The 14651-nt window shown below is 40.1% G+C and overlaps 1 protein-coding gene across 1 annotated transcript in view; it reads left to right on the top strand.

Moving 5' to 3' along the window:
* The window catches only part of TMEM132B (transmembrane protein 132B), an 840134-nt gene that overhangs the window by 724646 nt on the left and 100837 nt on the right, over positions 1 to 14651 (top strand). The gene's annotated exons all lie outside the window — the stretch shown is intronic.

The raw sequence follows: 14651 nt of genomic DNA, 5'->3' as shown, positions 1-14651 counted from the left end.
ACAATGTACTGAAACTGAAATTTTCCTTATGACAAGACATTCAAGTCCCTTGTCATTTTAAAATATTTTTTTTTAATTTTGTTTAAAAATTATTTCTGGGTTGTTTTTTTCGGGGGGGGGGGGAGAGGACTACAGGATTGGTTGCCCTGAATCAGTCCAATAATTAAGCTAGACCAAAATCCTCCCCACATGGAAAGTTTCTTCCTAACCCTGTAAATGAAAGGTTGATATATGCTCTGAACCATGAGGACTTATGTCCCTTCCAAAATGCTTGGATCTGTTTATTTGTTTTCCAATCCTTGCTATTGTAATTCTGCATGTTCTTGCTATTTGCATAAACATCCAGTTCTTTTTTAACATCTTACTATGCTCTTGGTTTGATAATATCTTGTGGCAATCAGTTCCAAAGCCTGTGTGTGTGTGTGTGAGAGAGAGAGAAAGCGTATTTCCTTTATTAATTTGGTATTAAAGGCAGGGGCAGAACTGAAGATTCACCAGAAGGGATCACAGCTTCTCTTGGTTACATTGGAACTAATCAAACAAACCATAGCCAATGTCCTACAAATGGTGAATTTTAAGTTCAGTGCATTACGTTTAATTTGTGAAGTTGTATTAAGCATGCACACTTTAAAAATCCCACCTCAGGTCACTAGCTACAGCAGAGACACATTTTGAAAAATTCATATTAGAAGCACAGAGCACGTCGTTTCAGAAGAGGATCTGTACAATATTTATGATATACTTCTCTGTAGTTGCTAAGTGGACCTTGAAAGTACAGTATTTAAAAATTCAATTTCTCATCATCATATTATGTCTGGAAATGTGAAAAGGCCACTTGACACTGAAACTGTACAGTGTTAAGAGGTATGAAGTTAATCAATGTATTGGATTAGCCCTCTCCTCCTGCACAGAAACTGTGATTGTTATAGCTCCACTGGAGCTGAGTCTTGTTTCCTTCAAGGCAGAACACAAGACTCTTTATCTTTGTCTTCCAGAGTGCTCCTAGCAACACTCCTCTTGATGCCCACAGATTTTATTTCCTCTGTTCAAACCATGCCACTAACCACCTCCTTTGTTCCCTTCACCTAGACCCATCTGTTGATCTTCCGAACATAGCCTCCTATAGCTGCAACCCCAAAGTAGCAGAGCATCTCATAAAACAATGATTTTATCCTCATGCCCCCCGCATTATATGGCATTTTGTAGCCGGCGGAACGGATGCAGACATGTTAAGTGATCTTGCCCAAGATCACTCACAAGTCTGGGTCAGAACAAGAAATCAAAAACAGAACTCCCATACCCTACTCCACCTCTTAAACAACAAAAGACGATCTTTCCTCTCCCCTAATGTACAGAACAAGAAAGAATGAATAAACGAAATATTGTATCATGGTGAGGAACATGTTAGAATCGTGTGAAACAGTGGAGGAGATCTGTGACACCAGGACCATGGATTCGGCAGACATTTCCATGGTAACAATTTCAAGGCAAGAGCAGAGATAAAGGGATGGTTGTAACTTTAAGTTGTCGTCATTATCTTAAAGAATTGTTCATTGTATCAAGTCACAGTTGCATTTCTCGGCTAAGGATCCCTATAGATTATTCTAAAGTCCTCACTAGGCACAAACAAATAACGTAGGTTGATCCATTCAAACTTCAAAAGATATCCAAAGAAGAGAGTTCTGCTAACCAGTTATGAGGTTAGCAACCAAGAATGCTGGTAGCTTCCTTTCTGCTGTCATCTGGAGAATCAATGGAGCCTAAAACCATGAGGGCCTTCACCAGGCCATTCTGTAGAGACAATACTTTGTTGCTCTGACATAGCTATTGTCAGCCACAGATTTTGAAGGGCTTTATAAAAGGAAGGTTTCATTATCCTCATTTTACAGATGGAGGAATTGAGACACAGAAAGGTGATGTGACTTTCCTAAGATCACACATCGGGACAGAGGAAGAGATGGGAATGCATTCCCAGTCTCCTGACTCACTGTTCAGTACCCTGGCTGCTGGACTGCACATTTTACCAATCTATAATAACAATAATACCTAACTCTTATATAGTGCTTTTCATCAGTAGATCTCAAAGCACTTTACAAAAGAGGTCAGTATCATTACCCCCATTTTACAGATGTCAAAACTGAGGCACAGGTAGGTGAAGTGACTTGCCCAAAATCACCCAGCAGAAGAGCCAGGAATAGAACCTTGCTCCCCTAAGTCCCAATGCATTCCACTATCCTGGGCTCTACACCTTGTACAATAACAGTGACTTCAGTGAAGTTGCACTATGTGTAATTCAGAGCAGAGCTGGGGCCTTACAAATCTCTCTGCTTTTCAGATATATACTGTCAGATAAATAATTGTTCATAGTTTCATTTTTTTGCCAAGCTGCATTGTAATCTCTTCTCTTTGTGTTTTCCTGGAGCTGTCAGTTTCTCAAGGATTTCTTCATGATCACAATGATGTAGGTTTTCAAATATTTGGGTAAGACTTCAAAGTACATCACATCTTCTTTTCAATTCTAGGGGAAAAAGCCAAGGATTCTGCATATGACAAAGTTAATTACTAGAAGAAAAAGGGAAGGTTGGCTGGTGTGAAATGTAATATTTTATTTTCACTGACGTTAAACCCTCTTACTGCTCAGGGAACATAAACCAAGAGTTAAGACTGCTACTGACTCCTTTTGCATCATTGGGAAATCATTGAGCATATCTGTTTACCCTGAAGTTTAATGTTGACAGAGGTCAATAGTTACTCCCAGTTAGCACAATTCTGGTCACTCCCTGTCCAAAAATATACAGCAGAAAGAGAAAAGGTCTAGAGAAAGGCTATGAAAATCCTTAGAATGGCATGGAAAGCTTTCTGTATGAGGACAGAGTTTTAAAAAAGGACCAGGATTATTTATTTTTTGAGAAGAGATGAATCAGAGGTGACACCACAGAAGAATTTAAAAAAGCAGAAGATAGACAGGTCTATCAAGGGCTCTTATTTGTCTCTCTCAAGAACAAGGAGGAACCACTGAAATTACAAGTCAACACATTTCAAACTGCTAAGTATCTAATTAGGCTGCAGAATTCACTGCCAGAAGACATTTTAGGACAATGAGTTTAGAACCATTAAATGCATAATTAACAAATGGAACTCCCTATCACCGGATATCAGTAGTGCAAAGAGTTCAGAAGGCTTGAAAAGGAGGTAGGATACTTCTATGAATAAAAAGAATATCCAAATTTACCCTGGGAAGTATTCATGCCACTAACTCCTTTGGGTGAAGAGTAAGACTTTCCTCCTGAGCATGCAATTGCATAATTTTCCATTACAGAGATTTTATACTTTCCTCTAAAGCTTCTGGTACTGGCTACTGTTGGTGACAGCAGGAGAGAGGCCTCTCCAGATGGACCACTGGTCTGACCCAGTATGTTTATTTCTATGCTCTATCTGATGTGAGATGGCCATCCGCACCCCCAAATATGTGCATTTCCTTTCTTTTGTTGAAAGGCTTCTGCATTGTATTGTTGTTTTAGCAGCCGGATGGCAGATCAAAGCCACTCAAGTTCATTTTCTCTCCTCATCTTAAACAGATGCCACCTTGCTGGGTTCTTGCAAGTGTGAAGAGATTACTTCAGAAAATATTTCAGTCCTGCACCTTTGTTGTGGCCATGCAGTCATTTTCTCAGCAGACTGGCAATATCATAGCATATAATTTTATATGCCACTTTTCTACTAATCCACAACATCTGGGAGCTCCTGTTCCTCAGGATGCTGCAATAACCAGAAGTGACCAGTCAGGGTCATGGATCTCATTATTCTGGAATAACTGATAGTGACAATTCCAGCAGGTGTCATTTAAAATGAAACTTTTCACTGACTGAAAAGTATCAACATTTCCAATAACAAGAAATCAGGTTGATCAGAATTTTGTGACAGAATTCTGACACTGACTACACCAGTAGTTCTCAACCAGGGACACAGTTACCCCTCAGGATACTCTGAGGTCTTCCGGGGGTACATTAACTCATCTAGATATTTGCCTAGATTTACAACAGGCTACATAAAAAGCACTAGCAAAGTCAGTACAAACTAAAATTTCACAGTGACTTGTTGTCATGGTATAATTCTCCACTCTGAACCTTAGCGTCCAAAAGATGGGGTACCAGCATGAATTCCTCTAAGCTCAATTACCAGCTTAGAACCTGTAGCACTGCCACCAACCAGGAATTCCAGTGCCTGGTACACTCTGGTCCCCCCCAAAACCTTGCCCGGGGACCCCCAAGACCCAGTCCCTCTGGATCTTAACACAAGGAAAGTAAACCCTTTCCCCCTGTTGCCTTTCCCAGGCTTTCCCTCCCTGGGTTACCCTGGAAGATCAATGTGATTCAAATTCCTTAAATCACAAAACAGAGAGGACAATGCACCTTCCTCCCTCCTTCTCTTTCCCCCTCCCAGACTCATCCTGAGAGAAAGTAATCCTGGCACAGAGAGAAATCAGCCTCTCTCTCCCTCTTCCCTCCTTTCTCCCCACCAATTCCCTGGTGAATCCAGACCCAGTCCCCTGGGGTCTCACCAGAATAAAAAAACAATCAGGTTCTTAAACAAGAAAAGCTTTTAATTAAAGAGAGAAAAAACAGGAAAAATTATCTTTGTAAATTTAAAAAAAATGGAATAGGTACAGGGTCTTTCAGCTATAGACACTGGAAACACCCTCCCAGTCTAAGTATACAAGTACAAATTAAAATCTTTTCAGCAAAATACCAATTTGAACTCCTTCCAGCCAAATACACATTTGCAAATAAAGAAAACAACCATAAGCCTAACTCGCTTTATCTACCTAGTACTCACTAGTCTGAACTTATAAGAGCCTGTATCGGAGAGATTGGAGAGAAACTTGGTTGCACGTCTCATCCCTCTGAGCCCCCAGAGTGAACAACAACCAAAAACTAACAGCACACACAAAAACTTCCCTCCCTCAAGATTTGAAAGTATCCTGTCCCCTGATTGGTCCTGTCCCCTGATTGGCTTACTGAACTTGTTAACCCTTTACAGTCAAAGAGATATAAAGTGCTTCTGTACTATTAACTTTTCTTATCTGTTTATGACACTTGTTTATGCTGCTCTGCATACTATACACTGAAATTTAAGTACAGTATTTATATTCCAATCAATTTATTTTATAATTATATGGTAAAAATGAGAAAGTAAGCAATTTTTCAGTAATAGTGTGATGTGACACTTGTGTATTTTTATGTCTAATTTTGTAAGTTTTTAAGTGAGGTAAAACTTGGGGATACACAAGACAAATCAAACTCTTGAAAGAGGTACAGTAGTCTGGAAAGTTGAGAGCCACTGGACTAGACAGTTTCAGTTCCAAAGGGAAAAAAATCCCTTCCAAAAGGAGTGCTGTATAGTGGTTAGAGTATTCTGCCAGGATTCAGGACTTGAGAGTTATTTTTTCAACTCTGCCTGTGGTACCCTAGGTAAATCTTCCCTTCTATTTACCTAGCTGTTTAATGAGTATAACACTTCCCTACCTCACAGGGGTTTTATTAGGTTTAACTAATATTTTCAAATGCTTCTCATACTACTATAAGAGTTCAATATATCATTATCATGGAAAGGGCCTTCCAAAGTAGGTTCTACCAATACCATAAACCATATCCCAAAGCAATTTATCTTTACAATAATAATAAATTTGGAGATATGCAGGGATATAGATACTGTCCCCAGTTTGGGACTGATTCTCCTCACAAATTCAGGATGCCTGACTTCCATTAGGATAAGTCTTAACATTCCCTATATTTCTTTCACAACATGCTCCACACCTTTTAGAGCTAGATTATCAAAAAAAAAAAACCTTCTCTGCGTGTGGACACAATTCATGCTACCAAAATCTGTGCCTGCATTTTGTGCTCAAAGTTCAACTGGGGACATCCCTGGCACCTGCATTTCAAATGAGGGTGCAAAACGGAGTGTTTTAAACTGTCACAAATTACAGGTGCAAATACTCTGAATTGTGTCTTTAAATTTGTTTTTTTGGTGAACTTCAGTTTGGTGTCTTGAAATTCTTGTTGCTCTTTAAAAATTGAGCCTGTCAAGGGGGAGTCTTTTGGCTGCTTCAAGTTATCCCCTTCAAAGTATAGACATATTTTTCGGTAACATCTATAGCGCTCAATACTGGACACAAAGAAGGTTCTCATCACAGCTATATAAATCAATTTCCATTACTGGAGGTTGAACACTGGAAGAGATCTCATCAAGGCCATATGTATCAAAGAAGCCACCTCCATGGAGAGTTACATTGCATTTGTCTAGCAACTCACCCAGCCATCATGCTCTCTCTAGTTGCACACTTGCATTCAAACAATTCCTGATTGCTATGCTGCAGAATCTTTGCAATTAACATATATTTCCTATTTTTTTTCTAAGTCTCTTTTTTTCTTAATTACTTATCTGTGCTCTAAATCCTTTTCAAGTGCTGCTAGACAAAAAGACTAAGGGTCACATCTTCAGCTGGCATTTATTGATGGAGTTTCACCGATTTCAATAGCACCAGTGCACAGACTCAGAGATTAATTTCCAGCCCATAAACTGGACAATGGGTGCACTCTGTATCATTAAACTCCTCGCCTTTTCTTGCCAACTCTTGCTGTTTGTCTTGTTACTTGCAACCAGCATACATCCAACCTTCATGCTGTTATTATTATTTATTACATATATGGCATCATAGATATGCAAAGGGCTTTGCAATGGAGATAAAGATTGACCTTTTGCCCTGAAAAATATACTCTTTAAGGTCTCAGTCCTGCAAAGATTGATGCACACTACCCTCGGGAGCAGTATTGTTGAGTTTAATGGACGGCTCGCATATGTAAAGTTAATCAATCACATGCAGGACTTAGGTCTAAGATCACAACATGAGAAGATGACATCCCAGGGAAGGGGAGGCAAAGGGAAGGAGAAGAGGAGGAGAAGAGGGTATTCAACAAGACACTTTGGATGCTAGTGCACACATCTAGGCTTAGATTGTAATTTACAATCTGCACTGAGTAAAAGGCAGAGACACAGTGCGCTCCTTGCTCCCCACCTTGCTCCATGGAAGACTGAAGCTGCACAAGGCCTTTTCTGGCTGAAGCTCATTTTCTCCCCGCCCTGCATTACCTGGAGTACTGGAGGATACAGCATAACTTTGTCCCCTTCTTCATTCCCCACTCACCTACACAAGAGAGGGACTAGCATACTGAATGCAGGGGTGCAAAGGGGCTCCCTACCTTACTTGCTTCCCCTTGCAGAAGTGAGATATTTGAAAGGACTTGAAGGAGAGAGGAGGAGGCCTGGTGGATGTGGTCAGGAATGGACTTCCAGGCATAGGTGCAGCATGAAAAAAGGCAACAGAGCCAGGCAAAAAGCACTAGTGGAATAGCTCTTCTGCACATGGTCCCTCCCACGTCCTTTAACCTGGGCTTACAGAATCTGAAGTAAAGGACCTGAGAGGAAACATAAGCATTAAAAGCACCCTAGGGCGGAAATACAGCATATATGCACTATGTGTATGGCAGTTTATGATAGACTATTTAGATAGTTTCCTATCAGTCACAAAGAACCCCACCAGGGATCAGAGGCAGCTTTCTAAGGGTGTGTCTGCACCATCGGGAATAAAGTAGAGGGTGAATTCAAAGTGGATTAACTATTCCCAATTCACTCCATGTAGGGGCTGATGCTCTTACTCAGGAATAAGAGTACTGTTTTATTCCAAATTTGCTTAACCCATTTCCAAAGTAGCTTCAGCTAATTCAGAATAAGACACTCTAAATAAAAGCCTCCACACATGGAGTGCATCAGGAATAGCTATTCTGGAGTAACTCCCCATGTAGACAAACCCCAACAGAGCGAAGGAGTGATCAAGCAGTTGTCACTGAGCTGCATGCTTGCGAGGACTTTATTCCCACTTGCCTCAGTGGGTCCTGAGGTTGCACAGCACCTCGGTGAATCAGGACGGTTCTTTAGAGGCCTGCTCCATAGCCTACACTGAAATCAGTGGGAGTCTTTCAATTGACTTCAGCAGGACTTTGTATCATGCACCAGACCCCCACTGACTTCAGTGTCACCAGAGTTTCACCCTACGTACCTAGGCTCCTAAAATCGTGCTTAACTTTAGACCCCCAACTTTGCAAAATGTGGCCTCCACAATGGAGGTGGAAGAAAACAATATTTTCCTTTATTAAAGCCGCTGGAATGTTTGTTGTCATTAAAACAGTGATGAGAGTAACGGTCAAGTAATGGTGAGCATGGCTAATTGCACCGCCTGTCAGTCCTTGAGCTATTTACAAAGGGCTTGAAGATGCCATAGGATGGTGATCATATGTGTCTCTCCTCAGAGTTCGAGAACAAAAGAAAAAAAGCTTTAAGCTAAAATTTTCCTCATAACCTTTCTGCTGAGACACAAGCTTCATGAGGTAAATAAGCAGGGCTGGTGTTGGATTGTAAAGTAATATGAATGTATTAGGAAAATGAATAGTAGTTCTGCCAGCTAAGATTTTAAAGCATCCTTTAAACCCCAGTGATGGAAATTTCTGTCAGGTTCCTGTGGCTTTGTATGAATAGGTATCATTTGCACGCTTGTATAACAGAAAATATATTTACTGCAGCTAAGATGACTGAAATAGTAGTTACTTCTCCTGGTATTTTTTATTGCATTGAGGGCCCATTTGTCTCTCATTTACAACAGTGTAAATCAGGAGCAACTGAATTGAAGTCACTGGAGTTAGCAATGTAAAGTTGATACAAGTGAGAAGAGACTCAGGCCCTCACATCTTGAAATGGATGGAAATGGCTTCTAGAATTTGAAAATCAACTAGCAGCTATGGATACAAACAAGGACAAAGATGGAAAGATTATTGTTGCACTATTTTGGAGCCAAAGCACATGATATTTTAGAAAATATCCCAGCGAGCACTTTCAGACCGCATGAAATGTACAAAGCTATGCATAACAGAGCATTGCAGTCTAAAGCCGAATATTAAGCAGAGCTGGTTTTAAGCTCAAGATGGGCAAAACAAGGAGCTGATGGGATACATGCACGTTAGCAGATGCCCTTGATATAAATGAGAGCTGATTGCATGCAGGGTGTTAATCATGAGGACTCCCTGAGTTTGGAATTCACTGGAGGTTTTTCACCTTCCTCTACAGCATGGGGCACAGGTCACTTGCTGGAGGATTCTCTGCAGCTTGAGGTCTTCAAACCACAATTTGAGGACTTCAATAACTCAGACATAGGTTAGGGGGTTGTTATAGAAGTGGATGGGTGAGATTCTGTGGCCTGCATTGTGCAAGAGGTCAGACTAGATGATCATAATGGTCCCTTCTGACCTTAAAGTCTATGAGTCTAATGCTCTCATTTATCTGCCAGAGCCCAGACTTGTTAACCTTCCAGTGTCCCATCTTCTCATCAGTGTCGTTCATTAAGTAATTACAGGTTTCACGTTGCACTAGGTTGCTCAGGTACCTGAAGTAATGGTGCAGGCAGGCACCAATTGTCAGATGCATGCAGGTGTTATGGTTACATTAATTGTGGTTTGTTTCATTCCGAGAGTCCCAACTTTGGGCAGTTTTGTCTGGACAACTGAGGTTAGATTTCCCTTTGGGAAGTCAGAATTATCAGCTTCTGGGTTTCCCAAACCATCCTTCAGAAGCTTGGAGATGTAAATTAGGTATTGGCCCATCCTTTGTGCCAACGAACTCACAAGGATGGCTTATCCTTTGTGGGGAGGTTCAACGTTTCCTTCTGAGGTAGCCTCCATGGAGTTACATGTTGTCACCAAGCCTTGGGATAGGTTCCATCTGGGCTTGGGGTGGACACAGCCTAGTTAGGCCTTGGATTGTTTAGACTTCTCTGACTTTGAATATCAAAAGGAGAGGAAGGTCAGCCACAGCCTAGGGCTGCCTTTAAGGGTATCTTTTTCCTGGTCCTGGGGTACAAAGTTTCAGAAGGCCCATTTTCAAAAGTGACTTAGGTGCCAAAATTCTATTGATGTTCAATGGGAGTTACCTAAATCATTAAAAAAATTTACCCCTTGTGCCTAATCTAGTGTCCACTGAAACCTGTTGCCTGGGATTACAACCTTTAACTGCAACCAAGTTGCTGCCAACTCCAAGTCTAATGCACATGTTCAGCTTCACATGCTGCCCTTACGGTATAAAGGGCTCCTCACAGAGGCGGAGGTCTTTGAAGATATTATCAGAGCTGTAATTCAACCAGCAAGTAATACCTGTCACTTCACAGGGACTTGAGTTTTTAGAAATACCAGATGGCAACATGAAGTTCTAAAGTGGTGTTTTTCAAGGGTTGAAAGTTCGCAGCCTTACTTGAAATAAAGAAATGTGTGGATTTTTCAGCAAATTATCTTCCATTTTATAAAAGTTGCTTTTTCATAAGGATTTGGTCTTCACACTGTAAAAGTTCAGGTTATTAAAGCAGCAAGTCAGACTGTAAACACTAGGAAAGTGAATTTTTTTCTTGCCGGAGCCATATTACTGTTTGAAATTTTTAAATAGCATTTCACATGTATGTGTGTGCACTAGCTAGACAACACGCTGTATTTCTGTGATTGCATGCCTTTGAATTACACAAATCTCCCCCCATGTTGATGCCTCAGCTGATTTGATACTCATTCCGGATGCTAGATATGGTATCCTCGGTGCTGTCCTGGGACAGGAGGTGAAAAATAGAGATCAGAAGATCATTTCATATGTGAGTCATAAGCAATCCACCAGACACAGCTCAGGAAAAAAGTCTGAGGATGAAGCTTGAACTTGAGAACATGTTCATTTGTTTGTGATGCACTGTCTTAAACTAAGAGTAGCAATTCATCAAGGATAACTCTAGAGAAAGAGAAAGGACCGTGTGCAGAGGGAGACCTCTGTGGGTGGACCTCACACCTCCCTTGCAGAAATGCTTTTACAGGAAAAGCAGCTACCACCATGATCCGACCTGCCCACTGCTGAACTTGTGCAGTTAATAGAAGCTGCATCCCCCTCCACTCTCCATCCCACTCCTATAATTGACTCTTCTCCAACCGTCATTTAATCCAACTTCCTTGTGTGCCCAGGTCTTTAGAGTATACAAACTATTTCAGATTCTTCCCTCCTCCTCGCACTGCCCTTCCTTCACTGCCTAAGTAACACTCACGAGATATTTTAATACAGACTAAAATATCATCTGGGTCCCCTTGGTTCCTGAGGCAACAGCTAGCAATTTCTTTCCATTTCAGAAAACTTCCCACTGTTCTGGCTTTCTGACCTTCAACATGAAAGTAATTTCCTAAGACTTCCATCAGCACAGTAAAAGCGCACCTCACGTTCCTCAATGGATACTAGCCCTATACAACACACTTGTGAGGGAGGGAAGAATTACCCCATTTTACAAATGGGAAACTGAGGCATATGACCAATTAATTAACTGGGCCAAGGTCACCCCAGAAACCAGGAATTGAAACCAGGTCTCCTAAGGCCTAAGTCAGTGTACTAGCCACTAGGACATCTTTCTTCTGTTCTGATACTCCAATGTTTCTAACTTAAAGTGGTTCTTATAAAAAGATCTCAGGATTTACAGACTCATAAATTTGTCATAGCCAGAAATTAATTTGCCCTTTTATTACACTGGTCACCTTTTGGTAACATTTTAAAATAGATGATTCAGGATTTTTTTTAAGTTGATATAGCCAAAGCTCTACGCTGATCCATTTTCATTTCTCCAGCATGAAATGTACGCAGCTCAGCCCAGAGGTACGGCCTACATCATTTATTATTCAGATAGTCTTGTATTGGTTCAGTTGGCAATACAATATGAACTCTGCTTAGCAGTTAAGGAGCTGGATTCCAAAAAGGTAAGATGGAGACACAAGGGGAAAATCACCCTGTTGTACTAACAGTGTGACACACAGGAATCCTGGCAAGAGACTAGTGTTTCTTTCCTGTCACGTGACCCTGGTCAGAATTACAAATGGTTGTTATAGTTCTGTCACATGGCAGAGGTCAGCACCTACTGACCTACTAGGGGATACTATTATACTTGCTATCAGACATGCAAGGTGACAGGAGAGACCTCTTGAACCAGATGGGTAAATCCCACTTACCTTACCAATGGTAGGAGCTACTTGGAATCACGGGAGGCTGAAAACAGGGGGAGCATTGCTGGAAACAGATCAATATACTGAGATAAGGGAAATATCAACAAAGAGTTTAACTGTTAAAAGTTTCCCATGGAGGTCCTGCTCCTGACCTCCTACTATTGCCTTCAATAGGAGTTTTGCCAAGATTAAGCAACACAGGATCGGATCCTTGACGTTTCTCACTTAAAATACATTTTAAAAAAAATCTCTAATCTACTTTGCATGCTTGCAGACAGCCCATTCATCACAGCTTGGAAACTATCCCTGGCTTACCTGCCTTTGGCATTCTCAAGAGCACCAAAACTGCTGACGGCTAAATGCCGTGCACAACATCAGTACCATGACCAGGTGCTACAAGTTGTAATATTGTACCATGTGTCAGGCTGGCCTGTCCCAACGCAGCAGATGTGGAAGGAGCAGCTCACTCCTCGTTAGCAAATTTATATAAGGTTGATATTTCCTCCACCTCTACCTTCCAAATAGCTAAATCAATTCAGTGACCTATTCAGGGCCTCAATAAATTTAGTTGCTTTCAAATCATTCAGTCAGTCTGGATGAGGTATGTATTGAAGTGGATTCTTTTTGTGGGGAAGAGTAGAATTAAAGCTGGGGTACAACAAGATTAAGGTAAAAAATTTCCACTAATTTTGGGTACCCACTTTGAGACATATAGGACCCGATTTATTAGAGTACTTAGCATTATATAGCATTTTATATGTTCCAGGCACAGCTCCTATTGACTTCAGCTGCTCAGCACTCCTGCAAATCAGACCCCAGTGTCTCAAGTCAGGAATCTAGAAAATGAGGAACATACAAATCCCTGACACAAAAGGACGTTAGAGCAGTTCAAAGAAAAGGTAGCTAAAAAAATGTTAGCACGGGCAAAACAATTTTTCCCTACCCCGTTTTGAGAAATGGCAGGACCATTTTGACTCACATTTTCCAAAATAATTCCACATGAGGCAGACACCTGGCGCAGAAAATTTGTTCCAACTGTTTAAAGTTTGGCAAAGTTATTATAACCAACTGAAAAGTGGATCTTATCAAGGGGAAAAGTCCAGCAACTTTATAATAGTTAGTGCTGCTAGCCCTGCCTCCAATAATAATCTTTTTTTGATGGGCAAGTTGTTCTAACTACAAATCTGGAGAAAATGAAATCTGAAGCCACTGTCCATATAATATGATTACAGAAAGGTAAGGAGCAGCTAGGTTTATTCAACTCACTGAACAAATGTGATATTAAGTGAGTCTCACAGAAAATATCTTTAGATATTAAACAAAGCCTGCCTTTTTCAGTCCTATGTGATTTAATGAAATTCATGCACCAATAGTTTTTTACATATATATAAATTAAATATCAGCATTTTTTCCTCAAAATACAAGATGATAGCAAATGGATTAGCTTTCCAAGTGTACAGGGATGTTGTATTTGTCTACTCAAAGCAATAACAAAGAGCAAGGAGGTCATTAGGACCAGTGATGCTATACAGAGTTGAAAACATATTCATACGGATAGAGGATGCAAGAATCTAGCAGCCAGGTACTGATATGAGTTCAGGTTATTATTGTTGTCATTGAGAGTTACACAAGTCACAAAGAAATTAGCCCAGTGTTGGCAGTTTGCCATTATGTGCAGTCTATTCAAAACAAAATATCTGACTTGGAAAATACTGAAACATACAATAAGCAAATTAATAAATGTTATAACTATAAAAATTAGTATGACTTATTGACCAGATTTAACACCTCCTATTAGCATCAGGATTCCATTTACACTGGCATTTATTATTTGTAACACCTAGAGACACCAAACAAGATTAAGGCTTCATTGTACAGGACGCTGTGTAAACATATGATCCTTGCTCTAAAGAACTTACAATGTAAGTAGGGAAGACTGGCAAAAAGTGGGAGAAAGGAAGTATTATTGTAAGAGTTTTATTGGTCAAAACTTAGAATTTCCTTTATTTTGTTTTGTTTTGTCTGAATCATTGAAAAGTTCAAATTTCCCCCTAAACAAAATTTACAACAAAAATTGGCTTCAGGTCAATGAAAATACTTCCATTTTGACTTTTTAAAAACTATTATATATTATTCTAGAACATTAATAGAAAATACAATTTCAAAATTAAAAGTCTATTCAGAATAAAAAAATCGAAACATTCCAATCCAATAAGGTTAAAACAATTTGTTTCCATTTTTCTCTAAACAAAATTTAATCAAATCTGACACATTCACACAGAACATTTAAACAAATTAATGATTTATTTGTGGAAAAATGTTCCATTTGAAAATTCTGATCAGCTGTAATTATTATTACCATGAGGGAACCTAAATCCTCAAAACCTTCAAGTGATGCAGATGTGGCACATATAGAACTCAGTACAAATTAAATTAATGCATGGAGTCCAAATCTGTGCTTCATGAATGTATTAATTGATTGATTCCATTGGAAAATGCACCCAGATACGAAGTTCAGGTCTAAACTTCCTC

Source organism: Gopherus flavomarginatus, chromosome 15, assembly GCF_025201925.1.
Source record: "Gopherus flavomarginatus isolate rGopFla2 chromosome 15, rGopFla2.mat.asm, whole genome shotgun sequence".
Taxonomy (NCBI): domain Eukaryota; kingdom Metazoa; phylum Chordata; order Testudines; family Testudinidae; genus Gopherus; species Gopherus flavomarginatus.
The sequence above is the reverse complement of the archived record's forward strand: the minus strand, read 5'-3'. Positions and strand labels throughout refer to the sequence as shown.